We start from the raw sequence: 26,536 nt of genomic DNA, 5'->3' as shown, positions 1-26,536 counted from the left end.
CACAGGAGCAATGTAGAGGGTCAGGGAGAAGGTGAACCTGAGCTTTGGCTGCCTGATTCCATTCTGCACGGCATCCAAGAGATGCAGCAACTGCAAGAGCCCAGGGAGAGACACCTGAACCATAGCCCACGTGAACACAGCAGAAACATGAATACATAAACCAGCTTCTGGGACATTTCATAGGCTGTACAGGTCAAATATCAATTCCTTGGAGATTTCCATTCCTTCAAGCAAAATTCCCAAGAATTTCCCACTTTCCCTGTCCATTGATTGCAAAAAGAGGAAACACAAAGCAGTAGAGAAGAAACAAGGAAGAGAGGATGAAAAGCTTCTTTTAGCTGTCTCACCACATGCATGCAGGTAGATAAGCAAGGCAACAACTCCCCCCTACATGTCCATGACCTACAACGTCTCACCTGCCAAACTGGTAACCAAGCTGAGCCTTACCTGGCTCTTCTCTCAAAAGCAAGGCCTTTCCAGATGGGATCATAAGGAAGCCAGGACAGAACACGCAGCCATTCTCACACTGGAGTCACAGCTGCTCAGGGCAGCTACTGTGAGACCCTGGGCGAGGAAACGGCCTCACGTGAACCCAGGGGAATTTTAGGCTGAATATCAGGAAGTCTGATAGTGGGAAGGCTGTCCAGCCCTGGCACAGCTGCCCAGGGCAGTGGTGGAGGCCCCATCCCTGGAGGGATCGAAAGCCCTGTGGACGTGGCACCTGGGGATATGGGACAGGGTGGCACCGGGGGAGCAGGTTGGGCACCGTGATCTCAGAGGGTTCCTCCGACCTGAAGGTTGCCTGGCAAGCCCAGAATGCCGGGAGCCAACAGCCATTTCTCTTGGATTTCCAGCTTACAGGCATTTTAAGCCTGCTTTGCTTCACAGGTACTTTTATGCCAAGGGAATTGCCATAATTTCTGATCCTAATTCAAGGTTTGGAAAGCTGAATTTTATGAGAACTGCTTCCTATTTTGATTAGCCTTTACTTGGAGTTTCTCTGGGAGCCAAAATCAGGGGGTGAACCCAATGAGGCCTTGAAGCCCTCGGGATTGGTTTGTTGAACCTTTTCAGGGTTCATTTAGCAAACTTAAGGGTTTGGTATAATTTCACAATCAAAACAACCAGAAACCTGTGGAAAAGAAACTGAATGAAAGCCAGCTATAAGCATTCCCTGTTGATGATTCATTAAAACAACTCGTTCAAAAGGAGGCAGGATTGATTCGATCCTCACCAACACATCTGCCAGGGTCCGCAAATATATGTGGAGAACCTGATGGTTCATTTTGAGGATCTCAGAATGCAAAAGATACAGTAGGGGACAACTCAGTTTACTCAATCAAAAATGCACCTTTATTTAGTGCCAACAAATGCGATAGTGGGGAGAAAAATAAAGAATAGTAAGAAAGAGAGAGAAAGAGAGGAAGGGGATTATAGCTACCAACGTGGATGGATGAGTCCTCGAGGCCTAACGATGCCCATAAACGTGAACTTCTCCAATGGGGTGATCACAAAAGTGAGCGAGGGTCTCCAGAGTTTTTATAGGTTGGTCAAGGCGGGAACCAAAGCGAGGGGCACAGAGCCAAAGCGGGAATCACCTGTGTAAAGGCTGACTGCTCAGGAACAAGCTGCAAACCATACCTCCAGTACGGACAGACCAGTTTGGACAGGCAGCCTTGGCTCAGTCCACTGTCACCAGTTTCATTTTTCTTGCACTCCGTTCTCATGGAGATGCATACCAGTCCTCCGAGGCTTGGCAAGCGTTCCACCTCAGCCAGACCAGGGGCTCCTTTCAGAGTCTGAGGTCTCAGTCCTCAATCATTGGGGCAGCCAAGAGGCATACCACATCCTTGGACAGACTCTGATACCACCTCAAGTACAGAACCCTCCCCTGAGAATAATCAATACCCTGTACCCATAACCGCATCCCAAGTAACTGAAACCCCAGCAAGTCCCTATTGTAACACCTGACTGAGAACTAAACTCTTTCCCTTGAGAGAAATTCCAATGTGAGGAGCCGCCGGAGGGGTAGGATTTGTAAATGCACCCTTGATATCCTCAGAGGTCAGGAACTTTAGAAAAGAACTGGGGAACTTAGTAGAAGACCCGGTAGAGGTGTCCAATCAAGTAGACCATTTTTTAGGTCCCAACACTTACACATGGGGAAAGCTTAATTCTATCTTTAAAATCTTATTCAGCCCATAGGAAGTGAGAATGATTCAAATTGCAGGGATACAAATTTGGGAGAGGGAAAACAGATTGGCCCCCCAGGTGATCATAAACTGCTGGTAGGTGACCCGAGGTGGAACCTGAATAGGGAGGAGGACAGGAGAAACATGGATAATTGTCGAAATTTGATGGTTAAAGGCAACAAAGAGTCAGTTCCCCGTAGCAACAACACAAAATTAGCCTTTGACAGTATGCAAGGGAAAGACGAGACCCCAGCCACGTGGTTAAATAGAATAAAGCGGAATTTCCAGTTTTATTCTAACATAGACCCTGATAGCCCTGAGGGCCAAGTATTACTTAAGACCCAATTTGTCACTAAGTCTTGGCCTGATATCTGGAGAAAATTAGAAAAGATGGAAGACTGGCAAGAAAAATGAATAAACGAATTGTTGAGAGAGGCTTTAAGGGTCTATCTAAGAAGGGAGGAAGAGAAAGCCAGAACAAAAGTGAAAATTATGGTGGCTGTGGCTAGGGAAAGTGTGTCCAACCAGGGGCCACCCAACAGAGAGAACAGGAAGCCAGGGAGAGGAAAGAGGAATGTCTTACCACCCTGGGTGACCCCTAAATTGCCAGGAGAGGAATGGAAGTGTTTCTACTGCGGGGGGATGGGGCACCTTAAAAGGAATTTCCAGAAGTGAACTCTCGATGAAGCAATAAAAGAAGAGCAAGACGCACTAAAAAAGCTACTAAGGGGAGACGATAACAAGGATTAGGGGTGTCATGGGCTCTATGCACTAGGGGACCCAATGTGCCACCAAGAAGAGCCCATAGTAAATCTTGAAGTGGGTCCTCAACATGAGGAATACAAATTTGCAGTAGATACTGGGGCAGATTGATCCAGTCTCAAGGAGCTTCCAACAAGAGTAACTTTGGGAAATAAAATGTGTGAAGTAGTGGGAGCAGAGGTGTAGCAGATATAGACAGTAATTGGATCACCCAGACTGGGCCTCATCCTGAGGCCTGCATGAGTTAGTGGTGTGATAGATAAGAATTGTTAAGGAGTTATAAGTTGTTGGTTATAGAGTTGTAATGTTTAGTTAAATTTAGTTCAAGAGTTATAATGCTGTTTGGCAGTTTTGTCCACTCTGTATCCCTTATCCCAAAATCCCACTTACCTGATTCTGTCGCCTTTCCGTCAAGTCAAGCCGTTGCTGGACCCTGGCATCACTGCTCCCCATTTCTGCCTGCTGCTTTGCCTGCCTGCACCCAGCCTGACCCATTGGCTTGTTCCCTGCTTGCTCCACTTCCTGTCAGATCCTCTTCCCACTTCCTGCTGACAACCGGCCTGACAGTCAGGCTGCTGCTGCCCCCCTTATGGGAATTAAAAGAGCCCAGCTGCATGATGGGACCATACCAACACCAAGAGCCCCTGGCCGAAACGAGCCAACTCAAAGTTTAAATCTGCCAAGGACAGCACTGGACTGACCATACCCAAGGGTTTTCATGCTGAGGGTATTCATAGACAAGCTTTTGTATCTCACCATAACTTACAAAGTACTTAAAGAGCAAGACACCCCTGGACTCCGTGAGCCAAGAAGAGTTCTTTGGAACCCCCGCGAGGTGAGAACTCCCACTCTGCAGCGCGGGCAGCAAAGTGCATTGCACCTCCTCCTCAGCGGCGTGGACGAAAGGGAGCAGCAGCGGCGTAGGCCACCCCTCGAGACCCCTGCTTATTAATAAAGGCATTTAAAGGAGGAAACTGTGTCTCCTTCCATTTGTAACAGTGGCGCAGGTGGAAATTCAGTGCCAAGAGTGTGGCGCAGTTAGAATTATAACTTACGGTGTTAGCAAGGGTCAGAGGGTTTTATAGTAGTTAGCAAGTACAGTAATTCGTATGGACACAGTAGCTGCCTTAAAAGTTTATTAAACAATAAGTGTTTGCATGCTTCCCTGTTCTGTATGCCAATGAGAATCCACCTGTAAATGTAAGCTATAGAGAACTTTATAAAACCTGCCATCTTACACAGAATAAATGGAGAATGTAGCATTGATCACATTGATCGGATCTGCGTTTTTGCTCTCGCCCAAACTCCCCGTTTATTTTAGGGTCACCTCGCTATTCAGAGGGAAAACTGTTCAAGGCATCAGTCATCAAAAATGTTGAAATACGAGGAAACTAACGACAATTCATTAGTGACTTTATTTATTTACCAGATGTGGAAAGTAATTTGCTGGGAAGGGACTTGCAAGTCCAGTTGAGGGTGGCGGTTATCCCAGAAAAGGGAAGGATGGTAGTGAAAATCATGAAACTGACTACAAGAGACCTGAAAGAGATAGACCTGGAAGTCTGGGCAGAAGGAGGAAAAAGTGACCTCCTTGATACTCCACCAATAAGAGTAGAAATACTGGCAGGAATCCCTCCAATTTGGATGAGGCAATATCCGATATCCCCAGAAGGGAAGAGAGGGTTGGCCCCAAAAATTGAGCAATTAATAAAAGAGCATTTTGGAGCCATGCATATCCCCCCATAATATAGCCATCCTGGTGGTGAAAAAGGCAGAAGGGAAATATTAGTTAGTCCAGGATCTAAGAGAGATTAACAAGAGAACTGTCACCAGGCATCCTGTAGTTCCCAACCCCTATACCCTTTTAAGTCAAATCCCCCAGGAGCATGCCTGGTTTACGAACACAGACTTAAAAGATGCATTTTGGGCGTGCCCTCTAGCAGAAGAGGGCAGAGACTGGTTCATGTTGGAGTGGGACCATCCAAAGAAAAAGAGGAAGCAACAGTTGAGGCGGACACGCTTGCCCCAGGGGTTCTCCGAGTCACCAAACCTATTTGGACAAGCCCTAGAGAAATTATTAGAACAATTTATCCCCGAAGAGAAGGTGCAAGTTCTGCAGTATGTGGACGACCTATTAGTATCTGGAGAGGACCAAATTAAAGTAGGAATTACAAGTATACAGCTCTTAAATTTTCTAGGGAGAAAAGGACTGAAAGTGTCCCAAAAGAAACTGCAATTCATTGAACCTGAAGTAACATACTTAGGACACCTAATTGGAAAAGGATACAAAAAGTTATGCCCCGAGAGAATTACAGGTATAGTGTCAATACCTGCCCCAAAGACTAAAAAGGACATAAGGAAACTCCTGGGCCTCTTTGGATACTGTAGGTTATGGCTAGATAAGTACACCCAAAGTGTGAAATTGCTCTACGGTAAATTGACCAAGCCAGAACCCATAGAATGGACAGAGGAGGATGAGAACCAACTAAAAGAATTAAAAGACAAACTGTTCACAGCACCTGTCCTAAGTTTGACAGATGTCCAAAAAGAATTTGACGTATTCATAAATACTGAACAGGGAGTTGCCTATGGAGTGGTGACTCAGGAGTGGGGAGGTTGTAAAAAGCCTATAGCCTTCCTCTCCAAACTATTAGATCCAGTAGCCAGGGGGTGGCCCACCTGTTTACAAGCTATCGCTGCAACTGCAATGCTAGAAGAAGAGACTCAAAAGCTGACCTTACAAGGAAAAATACAGGTCCATACACCCCATAATTTAAAAACTATCTTAAGCCAGAGAGCCCCAGGATGGATAATGGATTCCCGGATCCTTAAATATAAAATCACCCTGATGAACACTGAAAACTAGGATAGAACTACCTCCAGAAATCTAAACCCAGCACAATTTCTTTCTGGAGAACCCTCTCTGGAGTTGGAACATGACAGTTTAGAACTTATGAACTTCCAGACCAAAGTGAGGGAAGACTAGGAAAGTATACCCCTACCCTTTGGAAGAAAGTTGTTCACCAATGGGTCTTCTAGGGTGGTAGAAGGGAGAAGGGTCTCTGGGTATGCAATTGTTGAAGGTTTAAACACAGAAAACATAAAAGTCACAGAAAAGGGGAGATTGCCTTCTACGTGGTCAGCTCAGCTTTGTGAGATTTATGCATTGAAGAGGGGACTAGACTTATTAGGGACCAGAGAACAATTTACACGGACTCAAAATATGCCTTTGGGGTCGTCCATATATTTGGAAAAATTTGGGAAGAACGGGGGTATCTAAATTCAAAAGGAAAGGACCTGGCACACAAGGAACTAATAAAATCAATATTAGAATCTCTGCTAAAGCCCATAGAAACAGCAGTAGTACATATCAGAGGACACCAAAAAGGGGATACTCTGGAAGGAAAAGAAAATCAATTAGCAGACCAAGAAGAAAAAGGGCAGCTCTAAATTCAGGGGAGCCAAACAAAGTTCTAGCATTAACCAAAATTTCAGGGGAAGAGGAAGGGAAAACGAAACCAACATATAGTGAGAAGGAACTAAAAGTGACAGAAGAACTAAAAATGCGGAAAGGAAAACAGAGAGAGTGGTTAACCTCTGGTGGGAAAAAGTTTTTAAACAAGCCCCTAGCAAGAAAGATGCTAACTGAAATCCATGGATTAACCCACTGGGGAGTCCAGGGGTTATGTGACCATTTGCTAAGACAAAATCTATGCCTGGGAGTGTATAGTTTAGCAAAGGCCGTGACCCAAGGATGTGTCACCTGTCAGAAAATCAACCATAAAGTAATGAGAAGGCTTACACCCGGGGGAAGAGAGTTGGCTTTGAGACGGTTCCAAAGGGTCCAGGTAGACTTCACTGAGATGCCCCCTACCCAAGGTTATAGACATCTCTTAATAAGAGTTGATCATTTCACCCATTGGGTGCAGGCATTCCCAACAAGAAGAGAAACAGCAGAAGTGGTGGTAAAAATTATTTTGGAACACATAGTCCCTTGGTGTGGGTTAATTGACAATATTGATTCAGATAGGGGGCCCCACTTTACTGCTCAAATTTTACAAAAACCAATTGAGGCACTAGGAATAAAATGGACACTCCACACCCCCTGGCACCCCCAGAGCTCAGGGAGGGTGGAACAGATGAACAGGACCCTTAAAAATGTGTTGACCAAATTAATTGAAGAAATGCAGCTAAGTTGGCTCAAATGCTTACCTCTTGCCATTTTGCGAATTAGGACCAGGCCCCAATCAGACATAAGGGTTTCTCCCTACGAAATGATGTTTGGACTTCCCTTCTTGTTAAGCCCCTATAGCAGCGGAGGTTACCAAGAAGGAGAAACCTGAACCCAGAAGTATAGAATGACAATCAGAAGAACATTAGAAGACCTCAGAAAAAAAGGATATCTTCCCCAAACTTCTCCCCTTGACTCAAACATTCACCAAAATAACCCCGGGGATTGGGTATTAAGTCCTGCAGTAGTACTCCATTGACCCCAAAATATGAGGGTCCCTTCCAGGTGCTGCCTACTACCCATACCACAGTCCGGACACAGGAGAAAGGCTGGACCCATGTCACTCCAGTAAAAGGACCGGTGCTGCCCCTGAGTGATCCGTCATGCCCAAACCTTTTGAGCAATCCTTCCAGGTGGACTGTTATTCAACATCCAGATCCCTTAAAAATAATCTTCAAGAAAAAACTAAAAACCTGGTAAAAGACTATACAAGTCAAATAACCACTCAGGACACTTTAGTATTGTTGTTAAAAGTTTGTATCAGTTGCTGTGAACCAGTGTAAGTTGTAGTATTGTTATTAGGAGTTTGTGTCAGTTGCTGAAGTTGTAGTATTGTTATTAAGAGTTTGCCTCAGTTGCTGTCGGTCAGTATAAGTTATAGTATTGTTATTAAGAGTGTGTAAGTTGCTGTAAGCCTATAGAAGTTGCTAAAATTGTCATTATAACAGAAGTCAAATTATGAGTCAAATCATTAGAGTGGCCATAATAGGAGTTTAGTTGCTGTTATTAAGAGTTAATACAGGTTGTTAAAAAGGCTATACAAACCACTAATACCAAGTGCTTATTAAAAGAAAGTCAGAAATTAGAAATCTCTCATAGAGCACACCCCAAGAAAGCTAACTAAAATTAACTGCCAAGTGGGATAATATAAAGAAAGAACTCTGAAGGCTAAACTTGAGAGCTCCTAGACCCAAGAGGCAAGGCCAGGTGAGACCAAAAGATGCAGATGGTTCATACTGGACTCTTGGGGGGATTGATGATAGTGTTAATGATAATTAGACACATAGAAGGAGCTTGTTCGAAGTGCTACTCCACCATCTATGACGGGGAGAACTTGCAATCCTTAATCAGAGTTCACACCAACATGAACCCCAACTGCTTTGACATTACCCAACTTTCAATGTGTCAGGAAGAGGGTAAACAATATTGGATTGCAAGAAACGCTGACACCTTTAAGCAATGCTTAACTGGGGAGTGCCCTATAAGAGAATGGTTTTGCCTGGAAGAAATAAACAATTTAGAAGGAGTCGTAGACCTCATAAAAGAAAAATCACTAACTATAAGAAAAACTGAAATAGATGAACCTCTCAATAAGAATTTATTGATTTGATAGAGAAAATCAGTCATGAGTTAAACATTATTAACTGTTGGATTTGTGGGGGTACCCAAATGTCAGGTGTGTGGCCCTGGGAAGGAATTAGTCTAACCCCTCTAGACATTCTGTGGTGGAAAATAATGAAGCAAGAAGCCCCGAATAACAGTAAGAGGGGGAATGAGCAATGAGACCTGAAGCTTAAAATAATTAGGGAAGAATGTATAAAGAGAACCAGGAAGTGATATAGAACATTTGTAGGGAAAATGGCATGCAAAAGGTCCCTAATAATAAAAGATTTAACTCAAGAATGGATCCCCAGAGAACCTGACACCTATTGGGCTATTGGAAAAAGAGAGACTGGGTGCATTTATAATGAAGGCTATCAGTTACATCAATGTAGTGAAAAAGCAATCAACCCCTTTTGGGGAATTAGGGAAATATCAAAATACTGGAAACACCCCTTCAACACCCAAAACACCTCATGGATAGCCCCAAAGCATTTATTCCAGATATGTGGGGATAAAGCTTACACGCATCCCCCTGGAGACTGGCAGGTAGCTGCACTGTGGATATTATCAAACCTGCTTTCTTACTGTTGACATGCGAATCTGGAAATAATCTAGGAGTGCCACTATATGACAACCTAAAAAAGAATAACAAACAAAAACGAACTGTGATTGATATGGGTAGCGCTCAAACTTGGAAAGGCAAGATTTGGACTCCAGAAGAAATCATAAAAACATATGGGCCAGCCACATGGGCGCAAGATGGGTCTTGGGGGTACCGGACTCCCATCGATATGTCAAAATGGATTATCCGGTTGCAAGCAGTATTAGAACAGCCCTGGCCCTAGATCATAGCAGTCATCACTTAGCCCAAACGAGAGCAGTGGTGCGCCAGATAAGATTGGCCGTAGATTATTTACTAGCAAATGAAGGTGGCATCTGAGGAAGGTTTAACTCATCAGAGTTCTGCCTTGAAATAGATGATAAAAGTGAAGTAATTTGAAACATTTCCAAAGAAATAAGAAAGGTTGCATATGTGCACACCAAAGAGTGGACACCCTTAATTAATATCAATTGGTGGGACAAGTTTTGGTCCCTAAAAGGAGCCTGGTGGAAGAAAATATGATTCATAGCTCTAAGTGCAGTTGTGAGTCTCCTCCTTATCCCCTGCATACTCCCATGCTTGATTCGAACCATAACCTCCATGGTACAGGCAAGCCTTCAAGTTTCAGAAATCAACACCAAGAAACCCACAAATATACTGAAGCTAACCTCTAACACAAAGGAACTCAGTAGAGAAGAAAATAATCTATAACCAGTATCAGGGACTACAGAATGCGGATTACCAAGAATAAGAAATTGATGCGAGTCAAGACCCGATCAAAGAAAAAGAGGGGGAATTGAGGTGAATAAAATTAAAAGTCTCTGGATTACAGGTTGAATGTTCAAAGTGCTAAAAGCTAATGATTGTGCCTTATTAGTTGATGTATGTCAAATGCACCGATATCCCAAATAATCTGTAACCCATTTGTACCCCAGACCCCAGTTTCTCACCCCTTGAGTTGTATGTTGTATGTCCCTTTTCCAAAAAACATTAAGATCCCTTACCTTCCCTCGAGTTAAGCCTCTGCTGCTCCCCTGCTTGCTCTTCGCCTGCTCCTCTTCCTACTCCCTGCTGGCATCTGGCCTGTCCGTCCAGCTGCTGCCACCACCCTTATGGAAATTGCTGAAACCCCCATGAAGCTTTGCCGCAAGCTGGGACATAATTGAGACCGGAAATCCCTAGCCGACACAGAATCCAGACATACAAAAGACGGCATCAAACCAGCAACGCCCTAAGGTATTTGCAGACAGTTTCCTGTATTTTGCCGTAACCTGAAGAGTACCTGGAAGGAGGGACACCCCTAGACCAGACAAGCCCCAGTGAGTTCCTGGGAACCCCTGTGAGAGTGAACTCCCAGCTCCGCAGCAGCTGAGAGCAGGACCGATATGGACCTCCTCCTCGGTGGAGCAGCAGTGACGTAGGCAATCCCTCAAGCTTCCCCTTTGTTTAATAACGGCATTTTAAGGAGTTAATATCATCTCCTGCCCTGGTTATTTATAACATTTGTGGTTTATGCTCTCCAGAGCAATGAATGGCTGTAAAGGTGATGCCGGAGTGCCGCAGTTCCGGCTCTCACGGTGGCTTTGCAGCTGCCGGGGGAGCTCCAATGGTGCGACCCTGCCCCCGGAGTCCAGTGATTCCTGAGCAGCCGCCTAAGGATCGGCTCGTTAAAGGAACGGAGCATGCCTTACCTGCAGCTCTGAGGATCGTTTATTGAGGATGCTCCAACTCTAACCAAGCGCAGGGGCCAAGACCCCTAACAGGGGCTGTGCTGTAGTTTTGAAGGGGAAGGGGCAAGGGAGCAGTTTTGGGGTCAGGAGCCAATACCAAAGCAATCAGGGCGGGGTTCAATGTGGGGTGGCAAGGCTTGAGCCAACCAGGGGGAACTAGGGGAGGATACAATTTTAACTTATCCAATGAAACACAGAATAGGGTAGAAGTTTCTGGACTCAGGGGTAGGGTCAGGGAAGGATTGACACTTGGTGGGTGGGGGTAAAGGGTAAGTACAAGGGTAGATTGACAGGGAGGTGTAGGAGAGGAGAACGAGGGTCAAACCAACTCTAGGGGAGCTAGAATAAACCACCAAGGGTATTATCAAACTATAACACAATAGGGAAAGGGGCTACAAAGTACATTGCCTACCAAATGAGAAGACCTATAACACATCACAACACTGGAGGACTTTGTCCATGGAATTCTCCACCCATGCCCAGCACATGCCCCACTTGCACTCAGGCTGGGCAAGGCAGGTGCAGATTTGGGATGGCAGCAGAGCCACACATTGGCTGAGAACTCACTGCAAAGGCTACTGAGAAAACTCAGAGACTCCACGGAGCGTCCAACTCAACCAGAGCCCCCCAGGGAGGACAAATCCACACCCCATGCCATGGGAAGCTCTTCAGGAAGCACTCCAAGCGTCCCTCTGCAGGTCATCCTGGAGCCAAGGAGCCAACAGGGATCCTGAGTCAGCTCCGCTGCCTTTGGGAGCACTTTGGCAAATGAGCTGCAGCAAGGGGAGGCCACAGGGACTGTGACTGCTGCAGGCTGGTGATGAAGGAAGGGCCAATGGTCACTTGTGCTGAAATGCATCAAAATCCAGGAGAACTGGGAAGCAACAAGTTCTCACAGCCACTATAATGATGGAAGCCCTTGGTGTGAAGTTCCCTGAAGGAACTTCCCCGAGGAGTTGCTGCTAGGATCAGCAGTGTGGAGAATAAGAATTCCCAAACACCAGTTTTATTTTTAAATGTTTTTGGAGTTAATAGTTCATTGTTAAGTGTTAATGTCCTTCAGAAAGTTTTGGTACTGTATCTACCTTACCCCTCCTGTACCCGCTTCCTCCCTCCTGCCGAGTAATGCTGCTGCTGCTCTCATAAGGACGTGCGCACGACATCATATGCATATAAGGAGTCTCCAGCACCAGATAAAGCCCAATGACAACGAGCCAAAATAAGATTGAAGACTAAGAAAAACAGCTCCAAACCAGCAGGGCCACAAGGAATTCTACACCAACCAAACGTGAGCTCCACCTCCTCACCATGAGTCGAACAGAACATGGTTGGACAGACATCCCTAGACTGTGAGCCATCCAGTGTCTTCTCAGGGACTGCCGTGAGGATGGAAGGCCCAGTTCCGCCGTGAGACGGAGCTGATCTCCTCCTCCTCTGTGCCATCCAGGGAGCAGCGGTGGTGTTCGCGCGCCCCTCGAGCCCCCTACCCAGGCTGTTTATAATAAAGGCTTTAAAAAGAAGAAAAGTCTCCTGCCCTGCTTTTAACAAGCAGTGGCAAAAGCCAACAGGATCTGGTCATTTTCCTGGATCCATTTCCAGGACACAGGCTGTGATGGCCCCTGCTCCCACAAAGCCCTTGCCCATGGAGGTTGCAGGGCAAAAGCAATCCCATTGCAAAGAGAGGCTTTGCAGCTGAAGTCTTCTGCCCTTGTGTTTAGGATTCCCTAAATGGCAGCCATGCTAAAGCACAGCAGCTGGGCTGCAGGGCCCCTCACAGCTCTGTGTGTGTGTGTGTGTTGCAGGCTTGCCTGATGTGCCTGTGCTGCAACACACACAAGGAGAACAAAGTGACTTGATCATATTTTTAGCACAGCAACTCCTGGATCTGATGGCACACTTTCTGACCAGCCAGGGCCAGGCCTTGGCCAGAGTCCAGGCCTGGGCTGGGAGGGTTTTCCCCTAAAATAGCCTACAAAGAAGGGTTCATGTTCATCCATATCAGTTGGGAAAGTTTGCTAAAGTGATACATTTCTTGCAGATAACTGCACAAGGTTATACAGACTAAGCGTCTTTGTTGTCTATTTTTCAGTAAATACTCTCGGGGTTAATGACAGTCCCCAGAATTAATCTTGAAGTCAGCTCTGGCTCAGGCTTGCTGCTCAGCCCTCAGTACATCAGACACTGAATTTAGGGAACCTTTTGATAAAGGTTATCAGCCCTTTACTTCTTTTAGCCTTACACTTCTAGTCCAGATAAAATCGAATTCTTTTCATACATTCTGGCAAACAGACCATCTAAAATTTTCACTGTTTCTCAGTGTTTAAATTCAATACACTGAGAGAAACTCAGTCACTTCCAAAATGAGCTTGAAAGAAGCTCTTATTAAAAAAAAAAAAAAAAACAACCAAAACCAAGACTTCTTTCTTTATAAGGGAGAACAGGAGTTTGCAAAACTCCTCTGTGAAACTCATGCAGATTGTTTGAAGTGTCCATTTCCTGCCATGAGCTGAGGGGAGCCAAGCTGGGCAGCGTGCACACAAAGCTCAATTTCAGTAGAAAGGTGATACAAGAGTGACTGGGAAAGGACAGAGGGGCTCTGCAGCTCTCCTGGGGCTGTTCAGTTCAGATTGCTGTTCCCAGCTGTAAAAGGAGCTCTTGCTGCTGTAGGAAAGTTGTTCAAAGCTGCAGACAGTTTGTTCACCAGCCAGGTCCTGGTTGTGATGAACAAGCATTTGCAGCCCAAAATCTACCAGCAGCATTACCACACCATTCTTTAACCAACTTCCTGCCAGAATCTGTAATCCTGGGAGCAACTTCCTATGAAAGAGAGGAGGCTTCCACTCATTCCCGCTAACAGCTCTTACACTAGGGCAGAAATTCTCAGCAGCCCAGGTTCCCCTTGGAAAGGCAAGATGTTGCGTTCCTTCTCACTGTTCAGGATTCCTCATCATTTGCAAGGCTTTATTCGTATATTCTGAATGTTTTCCCCAAGATAATAATGAATGGTCTAAGAGCCTGTGATGAAGTCCTTTCACTTTGTATTGTTATTTCCTGCAGAGAGGGGATACAGGAAAGCAACAGAGATTCCATGCTTCAGGGAAGGGACACCCATGAGACAAACCTCTAACAGGTGCACCTCCCATGCAAATTAAGTTTACAGGGAAAACACTATACTCTAGGAAGGAATGTTGCAAATCAAGAACTTCCCATTTTGATTTTAGGAGCAGACTTCAAATGCAGCCTTCAAGCACAGGGAGCACTGAGACTCTAAGCCACACCACATCCCTGCCAAAATTCCCAGCAGCCAAGATAAAATGACTGCAGAAATAATGCACCACCTTGGCCCTCCTGTTGTGTCAGGAATAAGCTCCTGGGGATACAGCCAAAAGGACAAAAGTTTTTCTAGTTGAGCATATGCTGAAAGCAGAGGAAGGAAGGAATTAAGTGTCTCTACTGTAGAAGCTTCAAGCTTGTGAGAAGTATTTCCAAAAACTGGACACAAAGAATGGGAGCACAGACAGCTAGTATCAGAGGTGAGAGAACCAGAAAAATAACCAAACAACAGCTTTAATAAGAATTTGTACATAACAAGATTAATCTTTGTGGTAAAGTTGCAGCAAAGGAACCACTACAAGTCGTTTTCTGAGCAGGACAATGACAGCAATGCCTCAGCCTATGGGAAGGTTAGCACGTCAACCAGAGCTCATCAGTGGCATGCTATTTTCTCAGGATCTCCAAGATCTTTCCTTTCTCCTCTTCTGGATAGTAAGACATTAAGTGTTTGGGGCTCAGAAGGATGTTTCCTACTGTACCAGCCCTCAGGGGTTCTTGCCCCAACTCAGGAAGATACATAGGTCCCTAAGGAGTTGCTCCACTGAGTCTACAGATTCAGTCCCTTGGCTTCTATTGGGCCTGCTAACTGGGAAACACCTCCCTCTCAAGAGCAGTGCCATCCCTTGATGGGGATGGGATTGAATCAGCATCCAAAGCAGACCCTTCAGATAAAGTTCTCACTAATCGCTGCTGCAGCTCAGCTTCCACGCCACCACAGCCGCACTTCAGTTGTGTGTTCCCACCTGGGCAGTGTGAAAGCGAGGGATGAGAAATCTCCTCTCAGGCACAAAGAGCACACAAAACTCGAGGGCAAGATCAAAGGGACAGGGCCAAGAAAGGAACCAAGATGCAGAGTGTGTTTCTTTCGAGATCCCCAACACACCTCCCAGAAGACACTGCAGCTCAGGCAGAAGCTGTCAGAGAGGGAAGGAGGCTGGCTCAGCACAGGTGATAGCATAAGGTTAAAATGCTTCTAAAAATCATGGGAATTGTATACAACAGATTCAGGGGACGTGGAAAGGCATGGGAAAGGGAACCAAACCTACGTAGGCCCTAGAAATGAAGGTTTACTAGATCATGTGAAACTGCACCTGCATAATCATAAATGATATGATTGCTAAATGCGATGATTGTTTGGTAATTGAATATAATTATTGTTTATTCATAACAAGAATAATGAGAAACGATGTTTGGGTGGCCTGATGAAAACTACAAGAATTCATACAATAGAACAATATGGGTTTAATAATGAATATGTAGTTATATAACAAAAGGGTATATGTATTTTATATATATATGTATATATTTCATATATATTTATATAATATATAATATATTTTATATATATACATATATATATAAAAAGTGCCAGAGTACAGATGAGACATGTCAGATACTGAAAGTGTGCCTATACACCCTCTGACTGAAATATAAAGGTCTCTTGTTTTGGGAGGACAAGTATCTGCCAGGGAAAGCTGGAGCGTCCCTTGGAATGGAGAATGTAACCCCCCCTGCCCCCTCCAAATTATTATAATTTTGCAATTAAGGGGCTTTCAGGCAAAGATTTAGGAATAGGAATAACAGTTCTTTACTAGGAATATTAACAAATGTAGTAGTACAAAAAAAACATGCAAACAAACAAAAATCCTAGAAACCCTGACAGAGACTGAAATACAACCTCACACCCTGTTGGTCAGGGTGTTGGAAGCAGAACAAAGTAAACCCTCTTGGAGTGACAGATGTGGTTCTGTTGGAGTAGAGAAGATCCTGTAGAAAAGAGTCCAGTGATGGCGAGAAGGGTCTGGTCTTCCTCCAGGAATCCACTGGAAACACTGGATGTCTGGTGTTCCTACATCTCAGTTTTCATCTAGGTAGAACACTTGGCTCCCCCCACTGGGTGGAGCATCTCAAAATGGGATGATGTAATGTGTCATGTCATTGGTGAGCCTTAATGGCCCATTAGCAGAAGTGAAAAAGGTAAGAAACCCCGCCCCACCTGGTTTTAACAGCTGGCCCATTATCAGAAGGCATCCGCCCCCCTCCCCTCTGCAATTACAAGAGATAAAGAAACATGTCTCACCAACTGCTTTCAACAAATGAAATAGAATATACATTTTTTTGGTTACATAACCCAGGACATTGGGACACAAGAAAATGCCACAAAAAGGAATATTCCCCCTGCCTTAGATTTCTGTCTCTCAAGACAGGTGAACAATGGATCAAGCTGCCACAGGCAAAGACAAAAGCAGAACTTCAATAGAATTGCTATGAAGTAGGTCCAAGTGATATGCTTCAGTACCAATTTTAAGAAGTCTCTGTGGTCTCTGCATGCACTAGGCTGCTTCTCTTGCACAACCACATCATGGAAGTTTTTGACTCTTGGGTCCTGAAACAGTTTCTCTCAAAGATATGTGCCTGGAAAACATAAGAAATTGCAAGCACCCAGATCAATAAAGATGGACACAGAAATACAAGAGAACAGAGAAAATGCACATACTAGTAGGCATTATGTTAGCCTTCTACTAGTAAGACATAATGACTGACAGAAAGAGAAATGAAAAAAAACCCCAAGGGTACAGAACTGAATTCCTAGGGAAAAAAGTTATGGAATAATTGTGACTAGCAGCAGTGAAACACACATATATACATGCATTCAGCTTAAAAGTAATTAGGAAAAAAAAAAAGTAAGCTGAAGTCCATTTCTCTCTAAACAAACTCATGTGGATAAACAGAATTCAGAGGTGCTTCAAGACAGTTCCCAGCATCCCATCACTGAAATTTAGGTTATCGAGACAGACATTTCTTATAACTGGCACTGACCACTAAGATGACATTTGGATTATTCTCCCCACCATATACTTACCTACCACAGTCACAGCTTTTTGTGTTACCACATTTAAAGCATCACAAACTCATAGGCTGTTTCCTATCTATCCATCCCCCACACTGGGAAAGACATAAATTCATTGACTCTTTCAAGAGTCTCTCTCCCCACACAAGCCCCCCGGCTGTTTCTGTTTTCTGGTTCCCCTTGCATAGGGAGTGGGGAAGTAGAGGGATCTCGACTTGTAAAGAGGTGAAGACAGTTTTAACCAGACATGGTTAAAATGGACTCAAAGATCAGTACGGGACATGGGTAGTGTAAGAGACGGTCCGAAGATCCCTCATCTGCCTCACGACCATCATCAAGGACAGAGACTGAAAGCTATAAAAGGGACTTTAAAATCTCAAGACAGGAGTTCTGGCCTGGCTGAGGTGGGATGTTGGCCAAGTGCTGCCTGCAGGTGTGTTTGATGGAAAAACCCAGCACCCATATCGGAACATCAGAACCTGAGCAGAAACAATGGGCAAGTCACGGTGAAGTGACTGCTCCTGCTGACTTGTACTGGTTGTCACTGTACCTGCTGACGACCGACTTGTTCTGGGTTCACTAAATGAACACACTGCAATGATCTCCCCCACCTGTTTGGCCAACTGCCTGTTGCTTCGGAGAGGACTATAAGAACTCGAGTTAACCACAGACTTTGTGATCACCCCACTGGAGAAACTCGCGTCTATAGGCATCTTCAAAAGCCTCGAGGACTTGACCCTCCATATTGGTAGCTATAATCCCCTTCCCCTCTTTTTCTGTCTTTCTTACTATTCTCTTTTCTCTCCCCACTATCGCATTTGTTGGCACTAAATAAAGGTGCATTTGTGATTGAATAAACTGAGTTCGTCCCCCACTGTGTCTTTTGTGCTCTGAGATCCCTGAAATGAACCATCACGAACCCCGCTTGTGTGAGCGGATCGTGACAGGCAGGAAACCCATTACAATTTCCAACGGTGGCCACACGGTGTCACCAACAATGCACTGAACTGCAAGTGGGGGCACAGACTGGGTGAATTGTACCTGGAGCCAAGGAGTAACACAGCTCAAGAGCAGGCTCAGAACAGACACTGCTCATGAGGTATCCTGGAGACACAGCACTGCAAAGTTGAGGGCAGCCCATCCCACAGAACACCTTCATCCTCACACAGCTACAGATGTCTCACCTTCAGCTTTGCGTTCTGTGTTACTTCCTCAAGATCCTGATGGAGTTCTTCCAATTCATTAAGTGGATTCCTAGCAAGCTCTTCATTCTCTTCCAGCTCTGCATTCATCTCCTCCAACTGTTGGGATAAACTGCTTGTAAATCCTACTGTTAATTTATCTCCTGAGAGTGCTAACGAGCTATCTGTTGATGCAGTAACAGCAATTACAGACTAAGGAGTCAGGTAATGGGACCAAGAGTCTAAATCCCACCAGGTGTTTCTAAAGTAGGAAACTTGTACAGAGACAAAATGTCTTGCCCACAGTCACCCAGCTTTGTGGCACAGGATCCAAAATAATCTAAAATAAGTATCCAAATTCTGTTCAAATTGTGGCTCTTGTTCTCCTTGACTTTATTCTTCCCCTTGTCCACACCCAAGCTGACCTTATCTTGTGGGCATTAATGGTGATCGTTCCCCCATAGAGGCTGCTCCCAGCTCCATACACCTTGTAGCCTTTGGAATTTACCTGCAAAAAAATGCAAGAGATTTCCTCCAGACGCAGTGAAAGTGACAAGAGTAATGGGGCAGATCCATGACCAAAGAAGGTACACTTCAGGTTCTCAGTTCTCCCAGAAAAGTCCCAGAGAGGATGTCACATCCCCACCCAACACCACCCACCACTCCCAGGTTTCCTGGCCAGCAGGGCAGCACTTACTCATTCCAGGACATCAGCCAGGTAGCGGTTGAGCCTCTGCTCCCTCTTGTGGATTTGACAATGTCCCGCTGGACGTCACCAATCACGGTCTCCAGGACAGACACCCAGGATTCTGCTGTCCCCACACTCTCATGCAGCTTGGAGAACTGCAATCAAAGGAGTGCTTCAGACAACCTATTGCACAGAATCAACTTTTCCTGAGGTTGCTCAGGAGTCATTTTCCCTTGTTCATCATGTGCTTTTCATCTTTTGTTGTGGTGACAGACTATTCCATGAACTGTCTGCAATTTTCCATTAGCCAAATCCCAAGACAGCAAGAAAAATAAGACAAAACTGAAAATGGAAAAAGAGCAGGAAGCTGGTATTATCTGGCAGAAAACAGAAGCAGCCACCTCAGCATATTCAAAGGCTTTTTTGATTGTAATCTTTCCAATTCCTATGTCCATCTACTCTACAGAGCACCTAAGGGCTCAGAGGTCTAACGCTAAGCAAGACCAACATTAACATAGTTTTTAAATGAACTGAAATCTCTCAGACAAATGCTGCTAATAATGTGAATCCCTTAATAAGTGAGATCATCTTGTCACTGATATCATTCCAGTCAAATGACACAGAGAAACCAAGGAATTCAGACTGACAGACAACTGTTCCAGCTGTCTACACAGCCACCTCAGCACCACCTGCTGCTTCCCTTTTCTGCAGGTTCCTCTGCTCTCCCCTTTTCTTTAGAAGTTAAATCCACTCAAATCACTGACTTGCTTATATCCTTTCCTTCAGTCATGTAACAAGCAAATCAATCTGATTTATACAGAAAATCTGTGTACAGCTCTCCGTAACAACAACCCTTTTCGTAACTTTCAGACCATGTTACTCCTGTGCCTCTCCAAGGAAATAAGCTGCTTTCCAATCTATGGTAACCATAAATTATGCTAAGCAGGACCCCAGAAAAGATTTCTTTCTCTTTCCTTTTTATACCTCCTGAGACATGACTCTGTACTTCTCCTGGAGAACATCAGCCAGTTCCTGCAGCCATCCATTCTCATGTGACAAGTAGGAATTTAGCTCCACTACTGCTTCTTCCATCAGTGAAACATCTGAAAGGTGCACAAAGAAAAGGGAAATCATGGAAATCAATGAACACTGATTTGAATTCTGAACAGCGAAGAGAGAAACAAGAAAACAGAAAAGGAGATTTCTGGATCTACCCTCAGTTTACCTCCCCCACAGGTGCTTCCTGAGGGCCTGATCTCCATTCACAGAGAGCTTTGACATGCACTCCCTAAGCAAAAGGTTCTGCAGTTTAACAGTGCTGCACATTTCTGACCCAGGGGCCACCCCTCACACCAGAGATCACTTCAGCGGTGTCTGTACCAGCAGCCCAGAGCATGCCCTTGAAACCCAGGGACACCCAAATTCATGCAAGAGCCTGCTACAACAGGTGGCCTGGGAGGACACACCAGTCCAACACACCGTGATACCAGGTGACAACCACAGCACCTGGGTGACAGGGAAACCAGGGCACCTGAGGACAGGCTCACATGGCACCAATGTCAAAGCTACTACAGTTTATGACTGCCAGCCAAGGACAGCAACACTCCCCTACACCAATGCCAGAACTGGTCAGAGCACACAAAAGGCACACCAAGCCTGAGCTGATCTTCCACCCAAGTTTTCATTTAAAAGACTAAAATTCTAACCTTAAGCTAATGAAGTTTTTTTCAACAGCCATCTGAGTGTAAAGTGAATCTACCAGATTCATTTTTAGAAGCTGGTCATTTGGCCTTCTCTGCAGAACTCTGTTGCCTTCAAAGCTGACAGCTACATGAAGCACACCATGCCACTAGATGGGCACCATTTTGCTCAGAACTCAGTGGACACTGAGCAGTTGGTTATTCCTATACCCTCTACTGCAAAGCAGGAGTCTCCCATCAGTTTGCAATGCTGATTTCACTTAACTTGTAAGTGTAAAGCCTTCCATGTGGTGGCTGAGGACAGCTGGCTGGTAAAATTCAAATGTGCTGACTTCTCGGGCACATGAACACAGTACTGGCAGAAACAAGCTGCTTCTTAGCCCAACATGCTGGGCAGAGCCCTCGGCATACCAACACAGAGGTGGCTGCATTACACTTCTGGCACCTGGTCCTTTAGTAGAGGTTTCGATAACAAGAATTTGGAAAGCCAAACAAATTCATTTTGGAAAATAAATGTACATGAGAAGGATTAGACCTTAATGTCTACAATGTAGGATCAGGTCTAAGGTGGGGGCAGATAAGCATTCTTGAATATCTGCCATCTTGGTCATACCTCCACTATTCAGCTTGTGAGACTTACACCTTCTCCTGCAGCTTGTCATAGATTGTCACAACCTGGGCAACAGCACAGCAGGAGGACTCCACATGCTCCTGCAGCTGTGATTCTATCTTCCTCACTGGTATTGCTGGGTAGAGTGGCCAGGAAGGAGAATGACGGCTCCAGCCCTTCCAATGGGAACATAAAGAGGTGAAAAAAAGTGAATGTGTTCTAGAAGGTAGCATATCACTGATCTTTACAATCACAAAAACAAGTCTGTCAGCCCTTAGAAACGGACATCAGTATTGTCCACAGCTGAAATCCATCTTTCCCACTGTCTCCAGACAGGTGCTTCACCTTATTTCCCTCTCATCTTGTGCTCCTGATTACTGTCAGAGTCTGATTCAGGTTCTGGCACCACCAGTGCTTTTCTTTCAGACAAAAGGTTGTCACCCTGACTTTTCAGCCTTCTGATGTTTCTACATTCTTGTACTGGAGTTCTCATGCTTGTAACAAAAACAAAGACTGATGTTTAGTAAACACGCATTCCTTTCCAGGGGGAAAACAAATTAATGAACTTCTAAGTTGACCACTGGGGTCAGAGAGGTGTTACACTCGTCCCCCAATCCCTGAACAAATTCCAAACTCTACAAAAACCTCAAATCATAATAAACTTTCTCTTTCTGTCCTCACTTCTTGACAGGTGAGCATAGTTCTTTCATGCCCTCTCGCAACAAAAGGTCTCCAAGATTTTGGCCCAGGTGGAAGCGTGTAAGGATGATGCGGATTTTTTCACGAAACTGAATGATGGGACAAGCAAGGCAAGACAAGATAAAGAATGGATGTGAACAAAAGGAGTGCGCTGGTACAGGAGAGACAAGAAAACAGCGTATGTGAAGTAACAAGAGCTGTTACCAACCTGATTCCAGAATGGGTTGATGATCAGCAGAGAGGCATTGTTACTGTCCTGCTGATGCTCCAGCTTCTCTGTGTGCTCTTGCAGCTCATCTCCACGGCCTGGCACTGCTCGAGCATCTCTGCCAGCTTCCAGTTCTTGGTCTGCAGGTTCCGGATGTCCATCTCCTCCTGGGCACATGGGACACAGCACAGGCCAGAGAAGTGCTCATACTGACCCCAGCGACATTTCTGCCTTCAGATGAAGAAAAACAAAAGGTGGAGCGGGGGTATGCAAGGAAGACATACCGCTGAAGAAACACCACCAAGTTTAAGGGTCTCCAGAGAGGTGCCCAAATCTTCAACCCCTGCCTTCTTCTCCAGAGGTGCAGAAGCACCAGGCTCTCCAGCCATTCCTTTATTGCCAATTCCAGACACGGTGGCCAAAGCATACAGATTCCCACCTATTCCAAGTTCTTCCTGAACGTTAAAGAACACTAGCAAAAATGTCAAATACACATCTACATGGTCAATTTGATTTGGGGTTTTTAACATCCTGACCCATCATAGTAACAAGATGCCCAAACACAGAGCGGATCATGGAACTCTAAAGATTTTGAAAAATATTTGTTGGGAGGAATGGATTAAAAGTGGAAGACTGGTAAGAAGGACTGTAAATCACTCAAATGACCTTGCAGCTGGGAATAACCCTTGATAAGACAGTGATTCTCTGGCATGGACTATGCATAAGGGTGCCCACATCTCTTACACTGCACCTCTGCCCAAGTGTTGCTCTGGGCATCCCACAAGTAGCAAGGTAATGGAAACAAATCTACTCCTTGTGTTCTGACTGGGAGTTTGTGCCAGCCTGTCCTGACTTGCACATTCTGGTCCAACATTAAGCTGTAAAAGACACAAGCAGGATTTGCACTGCAAGCAGAAAGCTGATGGGGAAAATATTCACTGTTCTGTAATGTTAAAATGGAAGCACCGTACCTTATCACGCTCTTGGCAAAAAAAATCTTCATGCAGGTTGAGTCGCCACTTTTCTACAATAACAAAAATGGGCCAGGTTAGACTTTAGCAAACAACTGAGACGGTGTGTATGTGGTACCAGTTCACTGCACGACAACCAAACTGCTCCTATTGAATCTACACACAAAATCAGACGGAGCTGAGGGTAGCAACACCCTGGAAATAAATGAGCCCTGTGCTTAGACAGCTCACAAATCCTACGGAACTGAAAAGCAACATAGAGCCAAGGCTTGTAAAGACCCATTCCAAGAGTTTCCCTCTCTACGAGGAGAGATGCAGATTTCTTTGAAGAGAACCCATTCCTAACTCAATGCAGCCTGAAAAGCTCTGGACTAATAGAGAACCACGGAACAGCTGAGGCTGCAAGGGAGGACTGGAGGTCACCTGCCCCGTGCTCCTGCATGAAGCAGACTCAGCCAATGCAAGTTGCCAAGGGCCCTGTCCAGGCAGCCTGAGCATCTCCAGGCACAGAAACTCAGCCATGACTCTTGGGCAGCCTCTCCAGTACCTGATCACCCTCAACATTAAAACAGGTTTTTCTCATGTCTGAACAGTATTTCCTGTAGTTCCCTAAAATATTATTGCGCAAAATAACAAGTGTATTCTCAAAAGGTTTCCAACACAAATGGAGCAGCTGGAGACGGAAAATTGAACCAATCAGATCTTCAGACACAGTCACTGATGGATGCTGTGCCAGCCTCTAGACTGAATGAAACCACAAGTGAATGAAGTGCAGACCATACCATTAAAACCTGATTTTTTCCATTTAAGCCTATACCGGCATTTACAGTCAAACCAGGGGTTATGAACTGAACCTTCCAGTTCTTATCTGCAGTTCTTAATTGAGCAGTTCTACTGAAAGCCACAAGACCATTGCATTTTGAAGATGAAGCTGGTACACTGCTTTACCAAACCTCAGCATTTCACAAGCATCTCAGCTTGGCATCACCCTTCATCATATGCAAAATAGCATAAAGATTATATTTGAGAGAATTACTGGAACAGCACATATAGCGATCCTGTGAGGTATCCTTTAACAGAAACATTAAATTACATCTCAAATTATAAAACAAAGACAACTGCCACTGAACCGTTTTCCTTCACTTAGCAGCAAGACTGACCTTAGCTGGAATTCCGAGAGCATCGGAAGGGAACAGCTGTCACTAAAAACATCTCATCTGTCCCGCCAGTCCAGCAAGCCACCACTGTCCACTCCCTTTCACACTTTTTGTCCATGGACAGAACACCCCTTCCACTGCCTCCTGGCACCACTCCCCTCTGCTCCAGCTCTCCCCCCACCACCTCCTCACACACTGCATACCAGACCCCAACCCAGTAATTTTTTATGGCCACAGACCCTCTCTTTCACAGAACCACATAATCATTTAGAATGGGAAAAACCTGTGAGATTGAGCCCAACCTATGAACCAAAACCACCTTGTCAGCTGCACCATGGCACTGACTGCCAGGCCCAGCCAGGGACAGGGACTGCACCACCTCCCTGGGCAGCTCCGTCCAGTGCTTGACAATCTTTTCTGCTGCTCACACACGTAAGAGGTAAAGAGAATTCTAAGCACGAATGTACATTTCTTTGAAAGTCAGATTTATTTCCTTTTCGACAGAGAACAGATAATCTGCTCTGCTAAGGAACAAAGTGAGTTTTACTTACTCACTCTTATTTGCTTTAAAAAAAGATGGATTTCTGATGACAAGACCTATAGACTGAAACTCAAATTAGATTTTCTCTTCTCACTTACCACCATTTTACAACTAGATCCGAAACCTTTATTACATCTGCCACCACCAGATGTTCCTGTGACAGTACAGAAACTACACTACACACATATAAACCTCAACTTATGTACAGACACAGAACAAAAGAAATAAAAGCACTGGGCAGATTTAAAAGCTGCTATTTGAGTTTATACTCCTCAGCAGGAACTCCAGTCAATCAATGTTCCATCCACAAGCCTAACAGGGATTTTTCCATGGCTGCAAGTCAGGTTCAGCAGAAATATCTATAAAGCATGGAAGGACAAAGGGGAACGAATGTCAATCCCCTGCTCTGCCTGGCCCTAGTGTAGCATGGCTGGGGTGCTGTGTCCAGTTCTGGACTCCTCAGTACAAAGACAAGGAGCTGCTGGAGAGTGTAGAGTGGTAGCCACAAAAGTGATAAGGACTCTGGAGCATCTCTTTTATAGGATGCTCATAAGCATCTCTCTTATGTGGCATCTGGGTCTGGAGAAGACTGAGAAGGGATCTCATTCATACACAGAAATACCTCCAAGGTGAGTGCCAGGAGCGTGGTCCAGACTCTTTTCATCCAGCAAAAGGATGAGGGAACGGTGGCCGTAAACTCAAACACAAGTTCCACCTCATCATAAGGGAGAACTTTCCTCTGAGGGTGGCAGAGCACTGGAACAGCCGCCCACGGACGTCCTGGACTATCCCCCTCAGGAAACATCCCAAATCCGCCTCGATGCGTTCCTCTATCACCTGCTCCAGGTGCCTCTGCCTTGCAGGAAGGTAGATTTCAACCTGAAAGATTCTATGCTTCAGCTCCCCACACACAGCCAGCCGCTCCCACACCTCCTCCGCTCTCCCACATCCCGCGGGGATCCTGCCCCCGGTATCTTCCCACAGCGCCAGGGGGACACGCTGCGGGTCTGTCTCTCCCTCCGCGGCTCTGCGGTGCCTCCACGGCCCCCTTTCCCCCGCACGGCCCCCTCCCGGCTCTCCAGTCCCGGCTCTCCAGCCCCGGCCCGCCGCACAGACCCGCCGCGGCCACCTCGCTCTTGGCGCCGCCGCCGCGGCCCTGCCCGCCGGCCACGGCCGCGCGAGCCGCCCCTTCCGGCCGCCATTTCGCCCTCACCCGCCATGGAGGAGCCGCTCTGCCCTCGCCCGACATGGCGGCGCGGGCGGGGCCGCTCCCGCCCACAGGCGGCCCCGGCGGAGCGGCCGCCTCCCTGCCCGCCCCCCGGGCGCTGTGCCGGCCGGGCGGTGCGGGGGCGGTGTGGGCCTGCTGGGTGCGGGCGAGATGTTCTGTGCCGGCCGTGGTGTGTGGCAGCGGGGCCGGGGCAGTGATTGTCCTCCTCCACTCGGCACTGGAGAGGCCGCACCTTTGCTCCCCTCCGGTTCTGCTTTCCTCAGTGCTGTTTGGAGATTTACCTGTGTGAGGAAGAAGAGCTTGACTCAGCCAATATATCAAGCAACAATCAATTTAACAATTCATTACTTAAAATGGTAAAGTGTGAGCAAAGCAGCGTACTGGGTACAGTGGGGGTTTCCCCTCCAGCTGCATGTACTAATTTTTGCTGGTATTTATTGAGCATTTTCACAAGTACTTCTCAGCAGCTG

General features: G+C 45.8%; 1 long non-coding RNA gene across 1 annotated transcript; it reads right to left on the bottom strand.

The window, feature by feature from the left end:
* Window positions 1–15,553: 15,553 nt before the first annotated feature.
* LOC136289008 (uncharacterized) lies at window positions 15,554–25,869 on the bottom strand. Its single transcript, XR_010720693.1, has 9 exons — window positions 25,461–25,869; window positions 23,141–23,193; window positions 22,170–22,400; window positions 21,293–21,438; window positions 19,937–20,055; window positions 18,962–19,107; window positions 18,690–18,772; window positions 18,268–18,384; window positions 15,554–16,647 (listed from the first exon to the last, which is right to left on the bottom strand). It is a non-coding gene; the product is annotated as an uncharacterized lncRNA (long non-coding RNA).
* Window positions 25,870–26,536: the final 667 nt, after the last annotated feature.

The sequence above is a fragment of the Chamaea fasciata genome, unplaced genomic scaffold, assembly GCF_029207755.1.
Source record: "Chamaea fasciata isolate MVZ Bird 193981 ecotype frontalis unplaced genomic scaffold, bChaFas1.0.hap1 SCAF_4, whole genome shotgun sequence".
NCBI lineage: Eukaryota > Metazoa > Chordata > Aves > Passeriformes > Sylviidae > Chamaea > Chamaea fasciata.
This window is presented reverse-complemented; position numbering and strand designations above follow the sequence as displayed.